General features: G+C 45.8%; 1 long non-coding RNA gene across 1 annotated transcript; it reads right to left on the reverse strand.

Moving 5' to 3' along the window:
* Positions 1 to 9099: 9099 nt before the first annotated feature.
* LOC129383424 (uncharacterized) lies at positions 9100 to 16777 on the reverse strand. The gene is made up of 2 exons (XR_008611330.2): positions 16368 to 16777; positions 9100 to 11408 (listed from the first exon to the last, which is right to left on the reverse strand). It is a non-coding gene; the product is annotated as an uncharacterized lncRNA (long non-coding RNA).
* Positions 16778 to 18027: the final 1250 nt, after the last annotated feature.

Consider the following 18027-nt stretch of genomic DNA (forward strand, 5'->3'; position numbering starts at 1 on the left):
GTTTCTACAAAGCATCCAAAAGCACTTCTAGTCAGCAGCAGCGTTCGTAGCAGCCATTAGTTTACGCTTCCGATTTCACACGACAAAATTGCGCATAAGTTCATGACTAATAAAAGTGTAGAGGACAAGATTTAACTTTTGCTGAGAATTTGGGTAAATATTTTGCTTTCTGCAGCAATCGCCAGTATGGCCCGCATTTCTGGACTCCTGGTCAGCGCAGCTGTTCTGATTGGTGAGATCTTGCACCACAGATGGAAGTCAAGATACCTCACACGTAACCTAAAGAACTTGCTTAGTACTAGAGTGTTTATTTCTACATAAGAATGTTGCATTTATCAGCAATGGGATATAAATAGGCGGCGGCCTCTTACGAAACAACTGTAAATAAGTATACCAAGCGGTAAATCATAAAACGAAAAGCAGGAGTACATAGATCATGCGCCAGAACTACGCAAACAGGATGCATGGCGCCTGTAAAAACATATCAATGGGGAGTCTATTGCCGGTGTTCTGGTACAACTGCACGTTACATGTTCAATGAACCCGCTATTAGTTTTTCTGTTGCGCACTACGATTCAGTGCGTTCAACATCGGCCATCTTATTAATTTATAGACTACACGCACAATTATTTCAATGTGTTTTCACTTTCGAGCATAGTTAGAAAGGCACCTTTTGCGTGATTGATGAAATGCTGCATCTCAAAAGCGGACAGTGAGACGAGAATGTGAGCGCCAGCGACCGGTAGCGACTCTCAAGGGCACACCGAAACTCGAGTCGAGCCTACCTTCCAAGGCACACCTTCACTTTAGTCTACGCCATCGCAGCCACCCTACTCTTGGCGACACCACAAGTTGGTGCTGAAGAAAGCATGCGCCAAGAGCCTGGAGAATACGATCCAACGGCTAACCGATACTAGGCAACACGCCAGCACCACGTCTGAGTCTGTCATCGAGAACGACGAGCCACCAATAATTACGATATGTGGAGCACCTGTGTTTGCTTAGTAAGGTGAAAGAAATAAAAAAATGATTTCAGAATATATGAGAGGAAATAAATTTTTTCTATTGTTTTTTTTTGTGTGCATTAATGTCTTTTCTCGCTAGGTAACTTTTGCAGTCAGCTGCAGGCAAAACAAACACGCAGCATAACCACAAAGTGACACCGTCACGTGACTCACCAGAGGAAGTGTTGTGCCCGTTGTGGCAGGCCATGCCACATCCAATGCAATAGCATAGGCTGTGGCTCCACATTGTGTTTAACATTTCTCCAGGGCTTGCCAGCTGATGTGCGCTCGCTTATCACTGTACTGCCCTTTGAAGTAATACTTATGCAATATTTTTAATAGATTTAAATAGTATTACTGCCATAGCAGCTATGCGGACACTTTAGGGGCATTTCTGCCGTGGACGTTGGCGTCCCCGTCGCCGTCGCCTTAATGTTCCGTATAAAGTGCAAGGGCGATAGCATCGCCACCAAGCCGTATGCTGCATGTGCGATAGAAATCTAGCGAGGGTCAGCCAACGATCGCGGTTCGATCTCGCCCGCGCAAAAGAGGAAAGCGGGGAGAAAGCATGCCGTCCTTCGTCGCGCGCAAGGCATTGAGGGGTTGGTAGGGAGGCGGGCTTTCTACTCTGGCGGCCGCTGTGTACGGCGCGGCCGCATGGGCCCGGTCTCGAAAGGATCTGTGGTGAGTACAGATTCTAGGCTCGCCGGGGCCTCATAGTTTCGTGCACGATGTGCTCTCGCTACTTAGTTAGCGAGGTAAATTTGCTCGGTAATGCTTAGGTAAATTCGCTCGCTGCTGCTGCTACTGCTGTTTCTCACACCAGCGTTTCGACAGCGAGTGTCCACGCTCACAGAATGAGTCGCGATTGTGTTTCCCTGTGCGCGCGTGGCATCACTCTTCGTAATTAAGTGAGTAAGTGAATGTTTACGAGTTTATATGGCCGATAAAGCTGATATCCTTACTTCGTATCGTTCACTGAGGGACTTTTCTGCTTTCATTAAGCTTACTGAATTTTATTTGACAATAGGGACCTCGCCCTATATACATATATATATATATATATATATATATATATATATATCACTGCGTATGTGCCTGTTGGCATCAGCCCCTCTTCAATGAACCCCTTTGGCTCTAACTTTGGTGACAAGGTACTTTCCTCCGTCTGTGCTGCTCTGCGATCACAGAAGTGACATATCAAATTTGTCTGAGACAAGGCCGAGTCGACGCTCCGATGAATCAAATGGAAGCTTGTGCGTTACGAAGCACGAGAGAGGATCAGGGCTTCATTCTCGTTTCAGCTTCAGCAATACCATCTGCATCTACGTTGCTCGAATGGTAATAGCATTAAACTCGACATTCGTCGTGATATATGTTCTGCGGAATTTTCTAATAGTTGATACACTCTGCCTGTGGCTGCCACGAAAGCGAGAGTTGCGGCAAGGGAAAACCTGCGCCGTTTGCCTCTAGTGCTAGCCCCAAGTTTACTGCGCTGGGTGAACAAGGCGAATTGACTGACAGTAACGCGTAGTGTCTATTTCGCGCACTTTCCTGGTGGGTATCGGTCTACCTGTCGAACAATGTCTCCTAATGTTTTCCGGCAGCTTGAGTCACTGGGAAGCGCATGGTCTAGTACATGGTTAAATGGGTAGACCGTTGGGCTATGGTGCTCGTGAACATGGTTTGATGCCAACCATACCAACAACTTGGATCGCTGGTTAGGCGGCAGTGGGTATGTATCGCTTTTCAACGAACCTCTTTGAGGCCAACTTTGATCACGGGTGCCACGGCGGTGCACCCGTTGCACGCCGCGGAGGCGTTAGATGGTGCAGCGTGCCCTGAGGAAAGCGCAAGCGAGGAGCCCAGCCTCATAAACGCCTTGAACATGGCGCGTATCTACAATGGCAAATACGGTGTGTCACTACTTAGCTTCCATGCCAATCGCATTAACGTCGACAATCATCGTAAGATGGGCTCGGCCGAATTTTAATTATCTTACCTCAAAGTTCACCGGCGAGAAGTGAAGGAAAAGTGTGGTTCTTGTCAAAAGCGGCGATAGCTGATGTTTCAAGTTTCTTTTCTTTTACCACATCGGTACATGCCAATATTCTACGTGAGTGTAAGAATGGCCTGTAAAAGGTTGCGCTAGGGCAACTTGACCGGCCCCAGCACCTTTTGAAAACACGCTGACCTCAAAAATACTTGAGAAGCAGCAGCTTTCGTGAAAAGAAAGGTACATTACAAACACCCCTTTCTGCTCAGTACTGTACTGTACTGAGAAGTGCATTGAGCACAGTACCTTTAATGTATCGTTTCTTAATGAAGCAGGTAAAGCTTCGCCCATTAAATTAAACTAGATAATACAGTGAATACGGAATATAGGAGTAGCTGGAAACTGTAATTCGTTCGCGGTTGTGGAATTTGGCAGTGGTTAGTGTGTCTTGTTAAACGAGAGGTCGGATTTGCTTTTAAATTAGCTAAGCTTCACCTATGTTCCTGGTTTTTCACAACTTCGGATCTAAAAGCTAGAAAAAGGTAGGACTCCTAAAGAGCCGCATTTCTTAGTACTTCAAATTTCTCAAGCAAGTCTCATGTGTGTGCATTGTACTGCCTACCAGCAAGAGAACGCAAAGCAATTTTATTTTCTAAGACTTCCAATCTTTTCAACCATTTCGTAGTTCCTGCAGCCACCACCAAAAAAACAGCTACATAAATGGGAAGAAAAAAGGGCATTGTACTACAGGAGCTTTAGTGCCGTTGGTAATACTGACTTGCACTCTCTCAACAATCCCCCAAAACTTAACAAAGTTTGCTGCTAATGCATTCAATACGGTGCTCCTATGACATGTGTTCATTAAACGAAACACGAAGTGTTTTTGTTTGTACGAAGACAGTTCGAGATTGACTTTGTTGAGATTTATTCCGTGAAACAGATCGTATTGACATGACCCGATAAATAACTAATTTTGTTTTTAATTAAGTATTGTGTGGCAGGTACTGCCGGCATATATATGACACAAAATGGCGGCAGGCAGAGCATGCCGCACGATATTTCTTTCGACTCGCGAATACATTACGTGCGTTGAAAAAGCGTCGCCTTCGTGAATAATCAATAAGAATGGTATTGTGGAGTTATTTCCTTTGCCGCCTTAACCTTGCCAAGTCCACTTTGATGAGATAGAAGTGCATGCGGCAGCGCACTGCTACCTCGGGTCATGGCAACAGTTGCGGACCACGCTATTAAAGTTTATTACACTTATGCAATACCATACTTTCCGCAAAAAAAATGTCGCGTCAATTTGTCCATGGTGTCAAGTGAAGGAGAAGGTGACGAAATGTATACGACACACAGCATACTTTCAGTGCATTTCACAACTCGACAGCAAAAGCCGGCTTATGGGAAGGAGAGTGGAAGAAATAACTTCCAAATATTACACAAGGTGGCGGTGGCTTGCTGGACAAGAAAATGCGCATTTATGTAAGGGGTGGCTTATGCGGTGATGCGATACGTTAAATTGATAGGATATTATTCTACCGTATCGACGTAAACGCGTTCGGTTAGCAAATAACAATCTTTCAGAAGAAGCTTTATCGAGCTTGGCGCAGTCGATTACGCATAGAATTATTTATCCATTACCATGTATTTGGAGAGGAGCTTCCGAGCTAAAGCTTCCTCCCAATGGCAGAGTGTGCACGTCAGGTAACCACCAAGAACGCACGGCGAGTACGATTCAGGAATAGTTCGCTCGAGTTGCGCGAGCCAATTTCACAAGGAAAAAAGGCATAATATTGCCATTACTTCAGGGGAAATGCGTAGTACAAGAATAGTTTATCGGGAGGTGCCAAAAAGGAACCACTTGTGTTTGTAACGTCTGTCTTCACCGAAACATGAATCGAGCCGTCAAAGACGTTCAGTTGTCGTTCACTTTCTGTCCTTTCTTTCAAAGAGTATAGGATGAATAAAATTTGTGCTTCGTTGTTAGTTTTCACATTTATAGATTGCTTGCTGTCTCACGGTATATTTAGCCTCATGTACGTTTTGTGGAGTCTGTGATCCTTTCTTCATTTGTTCTTGAGAAATATAAACTTGAAGTATCGCCATACATTGCATATTCTTCATAACTATCGTAGCTTACAATGTCATTATTGAAAGTGTGAAATAATAGTGTACCAACTATACTTCCTTAAGGCAGGTGTGCCTAATTTCCCTCAGTGTCGACAATTCACGTGTTTTGGACGCTCGCCGACGTTGAATTATTAAGTAGTTCCTAATGAAATATACAACAATCACTGAAATGCTATTGCAACTGATTTTTTCAAGGATGCTTCATGACTTATTCTGTCGAGGGCTTATGAAACTTATATGCCCAATGAAAGCTTTCTCAGCTCTATATTAGAGAAAATCAATTTGTTTTGGTGAAGTAAAGCGCTTTGCATTCAAAGGCTATAGCCAGAGCCGTATTGTATTGGTGTTAATAACTGGATGGTCATCAAAGAATGTAGGGAGCCTAGAAAGCATTTTTTTTTCATGTCTTCAGATAATATAGGTGCTCTATGCATCGAGTATTTCATGCTATTTGATTATACGCAGCCATCACAAACTTTATTGCTGCCTGTCTGACAAAATATTCGGACCGATCCCGAAGGCACTGGAATATAGAAATGGGGGCCCATGTGGGATTTCCTAGGTATACCTTGTGGCGCAAAATACACTTATTGAAAAGGGACCGAAGAAAGGAAGACAGTGAAGCGCCAAACTACCAACTGTTTAATGACCAGCCTGAACAAACGTATACTAACGAGCTTCCGAAGGACAGTTCGTTGCAGTTTTTAGGCCTTAACCTAACACTTAAAAGTGATCACGTTTGCTGTGCGTACCTCCCTCGAGGTAAAAAAGAATTGCTACAATATTTCTCAACGCACTCTAAGACTGTGAAGCGTGGAATCGTCTTATTTTGCCTGGAATCGGCTCTGCGCAAGTCATGTGTGCATGTGATGCAAGCGAGTTTTTGCCATCAACTTGAGAAACTTCTAAAAGCAGGCTACCCTCAGCCTGTCTGAAATGCCGTGATCGAGTCCCTCCTACAGAAGCTAAAAACTACCGCTGTGAGTGGGAAAACGCACTCGAAGGAGAGGGAGCAAGAAAAACGAAAGTAGTACCTTGTGGGCACCGTGTGAGCCATAACCTCAAAAAGGTAGCTACCAGATATGGCATTCCGGTTGTATTTTCGGCTTCCAACAAGTTAGCTCAATTGTGCACCCGGATCACACGCGTGGGGCCGCAGGGCTGCCAGAAGCAGCACGGCAAACATTTCAGGGACTGTGCTGAAGGGGTAGTCTACGAGGTACCCCTAGATTGCGGCAAGTCATACGTCGGACAAACGGGACATTGTATTAATGACGGACTGAGGGAGCGCGCTAATAGTATCGGTAAGTGTGACAAGTCGCATCTTCCTGCGCACTGTAAAGCCGGTCGTTGTACGCCATGCTTCGAACAAGTATTGATTCTTGGCAAAAGTAGGGACCAAACTGCAAGGGCGTTGTTGAAAGCGTTTTATATTAAAAAGAAAGGGTCTGATTGTGTCAACGACACATCCATCGTATTGTATTCCGCAGAAATGTGCTTTATCCAAGGTATTTTATCATGGCGATGTTGTTCTGTCCGACCATGTCTCCCTGCGCATGAACGGAAGTTGTCTTTTCTTCTATACGTTTGTTCAGGCTGTCATTAAACAGTTGGTACTGTGGCGTTTCACTGTCTTCCTTTCTTCTGTCTCTTTTCAAGAAATGTATTTGGGGCGACAAAGTATACCTAGGAAATCTAAGCACCAACTTGTCGAAGAAGAAGTCCTTTTGGAATGCCCATGTGGGAGGCAGCGCCGCCTGATAGCGCGTCTCAAAACGCAGGCTATCACAAGGAAACGTTGCGAAAAATTTGCGCATCAAGCCGGCACGAGAAGTTTGAAGCAGCGACATTGTCACCAGAGCAGAATGCACGCAATCGTGGTCTAACAGTTTGGTCAATGGGCTGTTGTGCTTGAAGACGGGGGTTACGGGTTTATTTATAGCATTATAGTCAGACCTACGAAAATACAGAAGGGCCTAATAGAAAACTCTAGGTGGTCTTGATCACACGCGACCTTGTCACAGTGTACAACAAATCACAAGAGGTCAAGAGGTACAAGGTGCACAAAGGTCATCTTGATAAATGAATGTGTGCGTTGTTGCCCATGACGCACCAACGCGTCGCGGTCGAGAGGTCACAATCACAATAATTTACATATGCTATACAGAGTTATTGGGGCTAGCTACTGGCTTATATTGTCTCTTTGGCTTCTTGAGTAAAAAATGTCCATGAGTGAATAACTTTCGTTTCTGTAGGTATTCCACTCTCCAGCTATCCAGTTCTAACGCCACTTCTTGGCCAAACTGAGGACTATGCACAATAAAGTGCGACTACATATGACTGAAGATAACTTGCAGCGTGTTCAATAAAGTTTTAGGATTAATGGTAGAACAAATTTGTAACTCGCGTACACAGTGCCCATAAAAATAAGTGCGCGCCTCTAGTTCCAGCGCAATACAACACTTTTGTCCTGTACAGTATAGTTTAACACCTCTAGGGCATCAAAGGAAAAGTGACAGTGTTTATCAGAACATTCATTTTATCGACAGAAATGATCAGATTGTGTACTTGAAAAGAACCAATGCCAAGGAGATTCCTGCCCACCTGGTAGTGGTGTACGGTGAAAGTGCGTCAGGTATTGACACTACTGTGAAGTGGCGCGGGCGATGTTAATGGGGTCAAACAAGCCACAACAACGAAGAACAAAGCTGCTGGTAGTCACTTGATGGTGAAACATAAATTGATGAGGAAGTGGAAGCTCGAGTATTTGCTGGCTGGACGATAACCGCTGAACAAATAGTGTTTCACGTTCAGAGCGAGGGCACGCTGAGATTATTCTCCCCCTGAAGTTTCATCGCTTTGCCGGTGTTTCTCCATGGCAATAATAAGTACTTGATGAACGCCTGTGGTACAGAGTGGTGGGAAGGCTGCAGAGTCATTTGCAAGTTGTGCTCCAAGCTCGAACCTTGCGATTCGCTCAGTCGGGCTCCGTGTATGCCGCTTATATTCTATTAGCGGTAAAACAGGTGCTTTCGCCAAGCATGTCCGCGGCTAAGGAAAATCGCCATGGGAAGTTAGCATACATACCTCTGCTTTTTTTATCTCGCAATACCTGCGGCCTACTTGACTCAACAGATGGCTCAGAGGACGTACGGTCTCGTTCCAGACATCCTTGAATCACCAATGCGACTCAGAACTCATGGTGATAACAAAATTTCGCGATCCCTACGGAAGGTGTGCCCGTGAAGACAACAGCGGAATGCACGGTTCGTTCAACCTTCACGCGAAGCCTTTATTGACTTCAAGTTATTTCACTTATATCGGCTTCTATAGATACCCATCTTTTGCATTTTTTCCCGCAATTTACCCATTTCGTTCTCATTTTAATGCATTCCACACTTGAACTGACGGAATAGTTGGTTTCTTCGTGCTGCTCATCGGAATGGTGATCGATTTTCCCTCGACTCCATCGAGCGTCATCACACTTGTCGGAGGTTTTGCCGCACCCGTTGGACAGCGTCATTTCGAATGCGTCAGCTTTACGGTGCTTTGTGTGCGTGGGGTTTCACTGTAGCTGCAATATCTTAGCTCCGAAATTGAGCACTAATTATTTCCTTTTTTCCAAGCGTCCCTTATTTAAGTAGTTGTGCTAGGTATGCAGTCGAATTCTTGGTACTGGCGCTTCAAATACGCTTGCCACTTTTTGCTGAAGTATTTAAATGAACCAGTGCCAAAACAGCTCTACACAAGATTGAAAAAAAATGTTGCGGGCGTTGCACAGGCAACGTTGTCAACTGCTGCTCTCGTATCTGTGCTGTCGAGGAACCTGCTCAGAAACTGCACAACAAATAAATGTTTACCGGACCCTGAAATACCTCCCGGACAACCGCAAGCAAGGTTGGTTCGGAGTACCAGTGCACCAGTCTGAAAGTAAGAGCCTGCGCTCCGTGGGAAACAACTTCACTATTATGCCGACCTGTAAACAATCTTTATTGCGCCAGTTTTGTCAACATAGTATTCCTTGTGGCTGAACATATGCACCAAAAAAAATATCATTTTAACTCGAAAATCTAAGAATTGATAGCGATAAGCACAGTATTACACCTTTGAACAAAATCAAGCTCGTACTTTTCAACACAGTATAAGCTGTAATAAACGTTTGCTACATATTAAACAACCGTAGTGCTGCACCCACACCGAAAGGCACACGTCAAAGAGATTAGCTCATGTCCGTGAGCACTTGTGTTCGAAACGCTGGCCGATGAGGAGCGCCTGCCGCGAGATGCGCGAGTGCTTATCTTACATGGTGTGTGGTCGTCTTTATTTCAAGCATCAATTACACTTTGTGACGAGTTCTGTGCGTCCCCAGCAACATATTACCTAAATAAGTTTTCCCGAAATCTAGTAGGAGCGGAGATACTATAAGTGCCGCATTTACTTTTCTGATTTTCAAGCCCATCAGATTTCTAAGCAGACCGGTGTCGATGATGGTGCTCAGTCCACACCTTTTTTGCAATACGATCGGCGATTTATGACATCGCCTATGTGCAGCCTGTTTTCTATCGTAACCGTGCATCGGTAGTGCGCATTTCATCTTGCCGACAGGTCGCGCTTCAGTAACCGCGCACCGCAGTGGCAACCCTGCCTTTTAACAACGCGTGGGGTCTCTGCTATTAACTCCAAAAAAGAGTGATTACGTCAGGTGCATTTCACACAAATGCGGCGACTGCCGCCGCACGCGAACTGCTGTAAAGCGACGGCGTTAGAGTCGTAATGTCAACAACCTTTTCTGCCGGCCTGGTATACATTCCACCCAGGCTCTGCCACTCCACAAAAACAGCACCACTCTGGCGCATACCTACACTGGACGCGCGAGTAACACGAGTCGGCGACCTGTCCTGGCAGCTGTCGGCCAACATTAGCCGTCTATTGGAAGCTTGCATATGACGACGCGTGTCATTGGCCTGCAGCATCGCAGTGAGTGCGGAGAAGGCCTATGTTTGAAAAGAGGGCGTTTGATGATAACGGTGACGTGGTGAAAATGGTGACTTCGAGGTCTGAATTTGAACTCCACGCGCAGCGAACGACTGTGACTTTGGCTTATGTGTTTAGAGTTGCGAATGTTGAGTGCAGTACGCACTTTTCTCACCGAGCCCGATGGTTGGTTCAGAGACACTTTGACAGATTGTTGCTTCTTTAAGGCCCTTCCCCTATTATGACTATGGCGTGCCTCCAAGAGTGGAGACCACGTGACCTCAAACAAAGAGTGTGCATGAATTAGGACAGCAAGAATGAAGATATCAGCCATCTTTGTTCGGCGTCGCTTAGTTGCTCTTCTCTCTCTCCCATGCAGCACACCACGTGGCCTCGAACATACGTGAGCGCGCTGGCAAAGCAGGCCGCACTTGCACCACCGCACACGTAACCGCACGGCGACGGTGGCGGCGGAAAGGCGCCTCGAGTATAAATGTAATTACTGTCGTTGTCATAATAATAAGCCATCTGTGTGTATGGTCACTCGCATCAACAACATATTTTGTCGGTGTTTCCAATCTTTAAAGTATTTGTGAGATGTTACAGCAAGTTTTATGACATACTTGTGTCCACAGCGTAGCCTCGAACAAGAAACAGCCGTGCGATGCATTCGCACCCTTTCTGCCAATACAGTTGTACGAACGACTATGCCAAGAAGTCCGACATAATTATCGCTCCAAAAAAATCAATAGAACAGTTCTTTCTTGTACGTTTGTTCCCTGCTTCTTTTAGCTGCGGTGACACCTGCGAGACAGTGCCACTTGATCCTACCTAGGATGGATTGTTCAGTGACAGCAATGTCGTTCACTCACAAGGTAGAACTCTGATATCAGTAAATTAATGTCTGTAGTTGCTACATTTGTGTTAAGTTTCCAGGAGATAACGTAATGCTATAAATTTAGTGTATAATACGTTCACTTAAAGTCACTAATTATCGTTACGCGGCAAAAGCTACAAGTTCGCCAGAATTCTGTGCAAGATTCTTCGCACGGTGCCATTGAAATTAAACATATTGTCTTTATTGCTGTGATCTCGAGGGTGTGCGATATCGGTGGCATGCTACCTCTACAGCAAATACAACCACGGCAAGTGAGCTACCTAGCACGTAAATGATAATGGTATCAGTGAAAGGAATGGGGAAAGTAACATCCGCCCCATCGCTACTGGTGGAAACTAGTCGACGTCCTTTGGATCCGAGTCCCGATTCTTCTATGGCCTGCAGGAGTCGTCTGTGCTGGTGTCTGCGGTAGACACATGTAAACAAACCGTTAAAATGAGAATTCATAAAAATGAACACTACGAATGTGAATAAACACACATCGTAAGTGTTTTCAACAGAAAGGGAAATATGCATCGCGAAATGTCTTGTGCGAAGCCGTGAGGTGTTATTGCAAGGATTGTGAAGCCCTGAAAAGATCAAATGTTTTGAGGCAGCCACAGTGTTTTTTTTTTTATTTTCGCGGTAATTACTAGCTTCATTTTTATTCATGTCTGACTGCTTACATTTGTGCAGAAAGGGAAAATGGGGAAAATGCGGCACAGTTTACAGCTTCACAAAGCTTAATCCACCGAAAAACCAATCATGGATGGGGTTTCTGTGCAAATAAAGAATACACACGTCAAAAGACCGTCTCGTCCCACGCATACGTAGAATTGAAATATATTGAACAATAATGTAGGACAGTGTGTATTATACAGGATTTATACAATCATTTCTATAATTTTTGCTGCACTTAGGCCACTGCGCTAGCGCTTCGTTGATCAAGTTAATTAAGCGAATTGGGCGATGTAAGATACATATTACTAGCCATAGATTGTTCTCGAGATATAACATTTCCAGGGATAGGTATATCCGTGAAAGGCAAGGCTATGAATTCGTTTAAAGGATGCGTAGATTAACCATAAATGCATTTTGCCTCGTGGGGCACGTTTTGGCACAATACCAGTTTAAAATTGCACGGGCCGGCAAGAAACTAACGCGGTATCTCCGAGTGCGTGCCTAAGTGGAAGTTTGCGCTCTCTGGAAAAACAAGTGCCTGGCGTCGTCATATCACATTGCACCTGCGCATTAATTTATTATCGAGAGGCTGCCAATACGCCCTGTTGTGACCAGCTTGCGGTCGGAATCGCGATGAGTACAAAATATTTATGCCACAAGAGAGCGGTGTTTGTTTAGGCAGGCGGACAGCGTAATCTTTTACACTCACCGCTACTCAGACGACAGGCTGGTCAGAAATGGGCGAGATACGAACACGAAAGAACGCGCACACGCAGTGCCACGTCACGACACACGAGCAGCGTGCTGCATCAGAGGACGCAAGATTGCAGTTGGGATCCAGCTCGAAGCTCTTGCAGTATATTTTGTCCTCGCGTGCGAAATCTTAGGAAAAGGAATGACTTTGTACTTCAGGAAAGACTTTCTTGCAAGGGTAGCAAGTGGAAAATCCTCAACTTCCCGAACTGCCCTTTACTGTGAAGTATTGTTAGTTTCGCAAACTTTTCATGAGGTGTTTTCCAGAAATATAGAGCTCTTGTTTAAGTGTACATGAAATGGAACCTGATATAGGAATACTTTTACCTTGGCGCCTCGAAGAAACCAGATGCTACGATGTCCGTAATTTAGCTAGTCGGTGTAGTATTAAGCTGAATCAAGTTGATTAACATATTTTTAAGTGCCCCTTTAAGTAACATTAAAACGTAAAGCTTTCAATAAACAATTGCGTATCGCATTGAGAAACAGCGCATCGGTTGTTCCGATGTACATATGTGTTGTGAATTTACTTAAGAACTTCGCGGAGATTGCGCGAAGTCTGAGAAACTACCAGCTGCCATCACCGATGAAAAGGCGCTCGCTCGCAATGAAGTGGTCGAAGGAATTTTCAATTGATTACAGCGTGTGATGCACAAAAGAAGTATGTCACCCTCCGTCGTGGCGTAGCTGCTTCGGCGATGCGCTGCTAAGCCCGGGGTCGCGGAATCAAATGCCGGCCAAGGCGGCCACATTTTCATCGGCGTGAAATCCAAAAACACGCTTGTACAGCGCATCGGGTGCACGTTAAAAGTCGCCGGGTTGTCAAAATTAACCAGGAGTTCCCCACTGCGGCGAGCCTCAACATCATATCGTTGTTCTGGCACGTAACACCACAGAATATAAATATTTTTTTTAACATAATAATGCCATGCTGCCACCGCCGCCGTCACGGATGCGCCAGAACGACCTTTCTGGTTCATTTTTTTTAATCTTTTCCCTACACGGCCGGAGCCGGCACTGCAGCAGATGGATAGATGGATGCTAGGAGTGGTCCCATTGAACGAGGCGGTGGGCTGCGCCACAAAGCTCTTCTTATTTTGCCTAATGTCCTAGCTATATTTAAAAAAACTTACATAATTCCCAGCAACTAGCTTTCTGAACCATTATTGGTAACTTTATTTATGTACGCCTCCGTTCGTTGCGGTTTTCCTACTTTTCTGCCACGAAACTTCTAGTCCCACCTTACTGATCTCCTTTGCGGACATGTTTAGTTTCTCCTTGCGATCCATGAAACCAAGGGGTTGAAGGAGGCCAGAGGTGCCTTAACCGAGAGCTGGGCAAATATATTCGCACACAAATCAAATATTCTCCATCTTTCCCCTAGCTTTACCGCAGCAAGCACATGCTTCTTCCTTGGTGAATTCTCTTTATACCTAAGGGTTCTAAGGCATCCTGATCTCATTTCGAAAAGTAAAGAGCTTCCTTTTGAGTTATCAGAACTTGTTTTTTTTTTTCCTGATTTCGTTTTTTTCTTCTACATTACCTTCTCATAGCTGGTTTTTTTTTTTCATTGCCTCTCCCATGAGATAATCTCAGCCTCTCTGACTTTCCGCTTGACGTTCTTTGTTGCTATATTGCTTACTATATGGGTCGCATACTTGCTGGTAAGTTCCTGGTTCTTGCCCTCCACTGTGAGTCAAAGTTTTTCCTGTACAACTGACAGAAAACGCTCTAAACCCGTCTACTTTCTTTCATATTCCTCACTTTCTTCAACATCAACTCTAAGCTCTCCTCACTTCAAAGCTTGTCTTGCCCATATCACCCTGCACAGATTCATCTGTAGTGTTCCCGTGAGCACCCTATGCGAGGCGTGCAACTGACATTTGGTTGCCATCGAGTCCTGATAATACCCCTTGATTTCAAGCAACCCCATTTCAGTATGTAAGTACAGAAACCCTTACGTCTTTCCACATGCCCAGGAGCACGCATCACCATTCTGTGTCTTATTAAGGTTGCATTTTCTACCCCTTTGCTATTACTGTTTTTTTTTTCATTTTTTTATATGTATCTATTTCCTTTGTTTATGCGTACACCAAGCAATTTGTGTTCTTTTAACCGAGGTATTTCTTGGCTCTGTATTGACCCTGTCTTTTCCCTGTTTTCGTTGAATACCTTAAAACCTTATTTAACGCTAAATTTCAATCCTAAATTCTCACCTTCCTGTCCTCGCATATTAGCCAGAGGTTGCATGTCACTTCGCTTGTTAGCAAGCTGCACAATGTCGTCCGCACAAAACAAACGTACAAGCTCCTGATCTACGCTATCCCCCCCCCCTCCCCCTGTTGGTATGAGCTGCATGGATGGATGTTATGAGCATTTCTTTTGAAACCCAGTGGTGGGTTCTGCCACCAAGGTGTTGTTCTTATTTTACCTAATGTCCTGCATATCTTTTTGAAAAATAAATATCCATGAAGTCACAGCATCAAACTTTCTGAACTACTACTGGGAACATTGTTCTTGTACGCCTCCGTTGTTTGTTGTCCCTCTGCTTTTCTTTTACGAAACCTCCAATGACATCTTACCAATTCCTACTGCCGACATGTTTATTTCCCCCTGCTGCCCCTTAACCCAAGGGCTTCAAGGACGCTAAAGGAGCCTAAACCGAGACCTAGGCACCTATCTTCACATTCTAGAAAAATATGTTCCATCGTTACCCTAGCTCCACCGCAGCAAGCGCATGAATCTTGTTCCTTGGTGTACCTCGCTTCATACCTTCGCGTTCTAAAGCATCCTGTCTCGCTTAGAAAAGTGAGGAGCTTCCCTTTTAGAATCATAAATTGTTTCCTTCCTGATTTTGTTTTCTCCTCTTAGGTAGTTGCTCATAGCAGGTTTCTGTTCCGTTGCCGCCACCCATGAGATTGTCTCAGTCTCTATGACTTGGCGTCTAATGTTCTTCGTGGCCGCGTTGCCTACTATACCAGTCGCATACTTGCTGGTAAGCTTTCTTCTTATCTTCCTCCACTGTTCCACTGTAAGTTATTGTCTTTCCTGTACAAACGCCTGAGCAATCTTGCAACCGATTTAATTTCTTTCATTATACTCAGTCGTTCTTGAATATCAATTTTACCCTGAGCTTCCCTCACTTCAAAATTAATCCGGCTCACATCAACCTGCACAGCTTCATTTGTTGATGGATGGATGGATGTTATGAGCGTCCCCTTTGGAACGGGGCGGTGGGTTGCGCCACCAAGCTCTTGCTATTATACTGCCTAATGTCCTACCTAGGTTAAACAATGAAAAAAGAAAAAAAAGACTATGAACTACCACGCCCAAATTTTCTGATCCCCTATTGCGAACTGTGCTTTTGTACGTCTCCGTCTTTTGTCGTTTCCCTACTTTTCTTCCAACAATCCTTCAATCGCCTCCTACCAATGCCTATTGCGGACATGTTTGCTTTACCACTGCTCTCGCTGAACCCAAGGGCTTCAAGGAGGCCAGTGGTGCCTAAATCGACCGCTGTGTGGACGTCTTCACATTCTAATAAAACATGCTCCGTCGTTTCCCTAGCTTTACCGCAGCAAGCACATGTTTCTTCTTCCTTCTTATATCTTGCTTTATAGGTGCGTGTTCTAAGGCATCCCAATCTCGCTTCGAAAAGTAACGAGTTTCCCTTTGAGTTATCATAAATGGTTTCTTCCCTGATTTCGTTTTTTCGTCCTAATTAGTTACTCATGGCACGTTTCTTTTCCATTGCTGCCACCCATGAGATTATTTCAGCCTCTCTGACTTTCCGCTTGACCTTTTTTGCTGTGCTGCCCACCCTACAGGCCGCATACTTGCTGGTAAGCATCCTAGTTCTTTTCCTCCACTGTGAATCACTGTTTTTCCTGTACCTGAACACTCTCCCAGCCCATTTACTTTCTTCCATATTCCTATCCAGCGAGCTCACCCGGTCTGTCAGCGCGGTCGACGGGTCGTGTGCGCGCCTGGCCAGCTGGTCCGCCGTCTCGTTGCCCGCGACTCCGACGTGCGAGGGGATCCACTGCAGGCGTAGGTCGCAACTTCAGACGGGAGCTCGCGCTCCGCCATCCCGACGACCGAGTTGCGCAGGGCCTGGCCAGCTGGTCCGCCGTCTCGTTGCCCGCGACTCCGACGTGCGAGGGGATCCACTGCAGGCGTAGGTCGCAACTTCAGACGGGAGCTCGCGCTCCGCCATCCCGACGACCGAGTTGCGCAGGGGCGCCCACCGCGCTATCTCCCGCAGACCGGATTCACTAGGCGCGAGCGCGCCTTCCTCCTCGCCCTTCGTACCGGTTCTGTGTGGCCCGCCGAGCGGCGGCATCGACTGCGTGGAGCCCCCTCTCCCCTTTGCGGCGACTGCGGCGCGATCGAGACGCTCCAGCACCTGCTATGTGAGTGCCCCAACTTTTCGCTCGCGGGCGCGTCCCTTGCCCGTGTTTACCGGGGGCACGGCCTGCCGTGCGACACCGTGACCTAACTCCTGCACCCCTCGGGCTGCCCTTCACGACACAGGACACTTCTACGTGCGCTCCTGACATTCGCCGAGGCTGTCGGCCTCGCCGACCGCCTTTAGCTCCATCCTATTTCCGCGGCGTGCTGCTGTTTCTGGTGCTCTTTCTCTCCCCCTACTTTCATTCCCTACCCCCTGTGCAGCGCGGTTGAGGTGTCCTCTGCTGAGAGACAGTTACTGCGCTGCACTTTACCCCAACCTTTCCTCCCCATCATCAAGAACCTCCTTCTCTCTCAGCAGTTCTTCATACTCACATTTACTGCAAGCTACCCTCACTTCAAAACTAGTGCAGCCCATATCACCCTGCACAACTTCATTTGTAGGCTTCCCGTGAGCGCCCAATGCGAGGCGACCCACTGATCTTTGGTTCCCGTCGACTCCTGATTGTACCCCTGATTTAAAGCAAACAACCGCATTACCAAAAGCAAATTCTGGAACCATTACACCTTTCCACTTACCTCGGAGGACCTCGTGCCTATTGTATCCCCACAGCGCCCTGTGCTTCATTATGGCTGAATTTCTTTACTGTTATGGTTTTTCCCTGTGTTTCGATACATCTATTGCCTTTGTTTATCCATATACCAAGGTATTTATATTCTGTTACCCGAGGTATTTCCTGGCCCTGTATCTCCACTGTCTATTCACTGTTTTCATTGAATACCATCACACCTGATTTGCTAACACTAAATTTCAAACCTAAATTGTTGCCTTCCTGTTCACAGATATTAGAGAGAGCGCAGGCGAGCGCCGTCTGTTGGTAATGAAAGCATCCCAGCTGCGCGCGTGCTCCGGTGTGATTGATTGGCGCATTCGACTCCAGAACAGCCACGCCGCCGCACCTACGGTCACAAAAACCCGGCGAGGTTCACCAAGAAAACCTTCGCATTTAAAACGCTTAGAATTATTTATCCCACCGCTCACAGCGTAGCTAGCATGAGTGGTGCACGCTAGAAAACACTGGTGGCTGAGAAAGCAACTTCTGTAACAAAACACGATTCCGATTATTGTGAAGTCTCTTACCGCACATGGAGCGACAACACCCCTAAAACACGTAAAAACACGCTGAAAAATTTGTTAC

The sequence above is a fragment of the Dermacentor andersoni genome, chromosome 8 (genome assembly GCF_023375885.2).
Source record: "Dermacentor andersoni chromosome 8, qqDerAnde1_hic_scaffold, whole genome shotgun sequence".
Lineage (NCBI taxonomy): Eukaryota > Metazoa > Arthropoda > Arachnida > Ixodida > Ixodidae > Dermacentor > Dermacentor andersoni.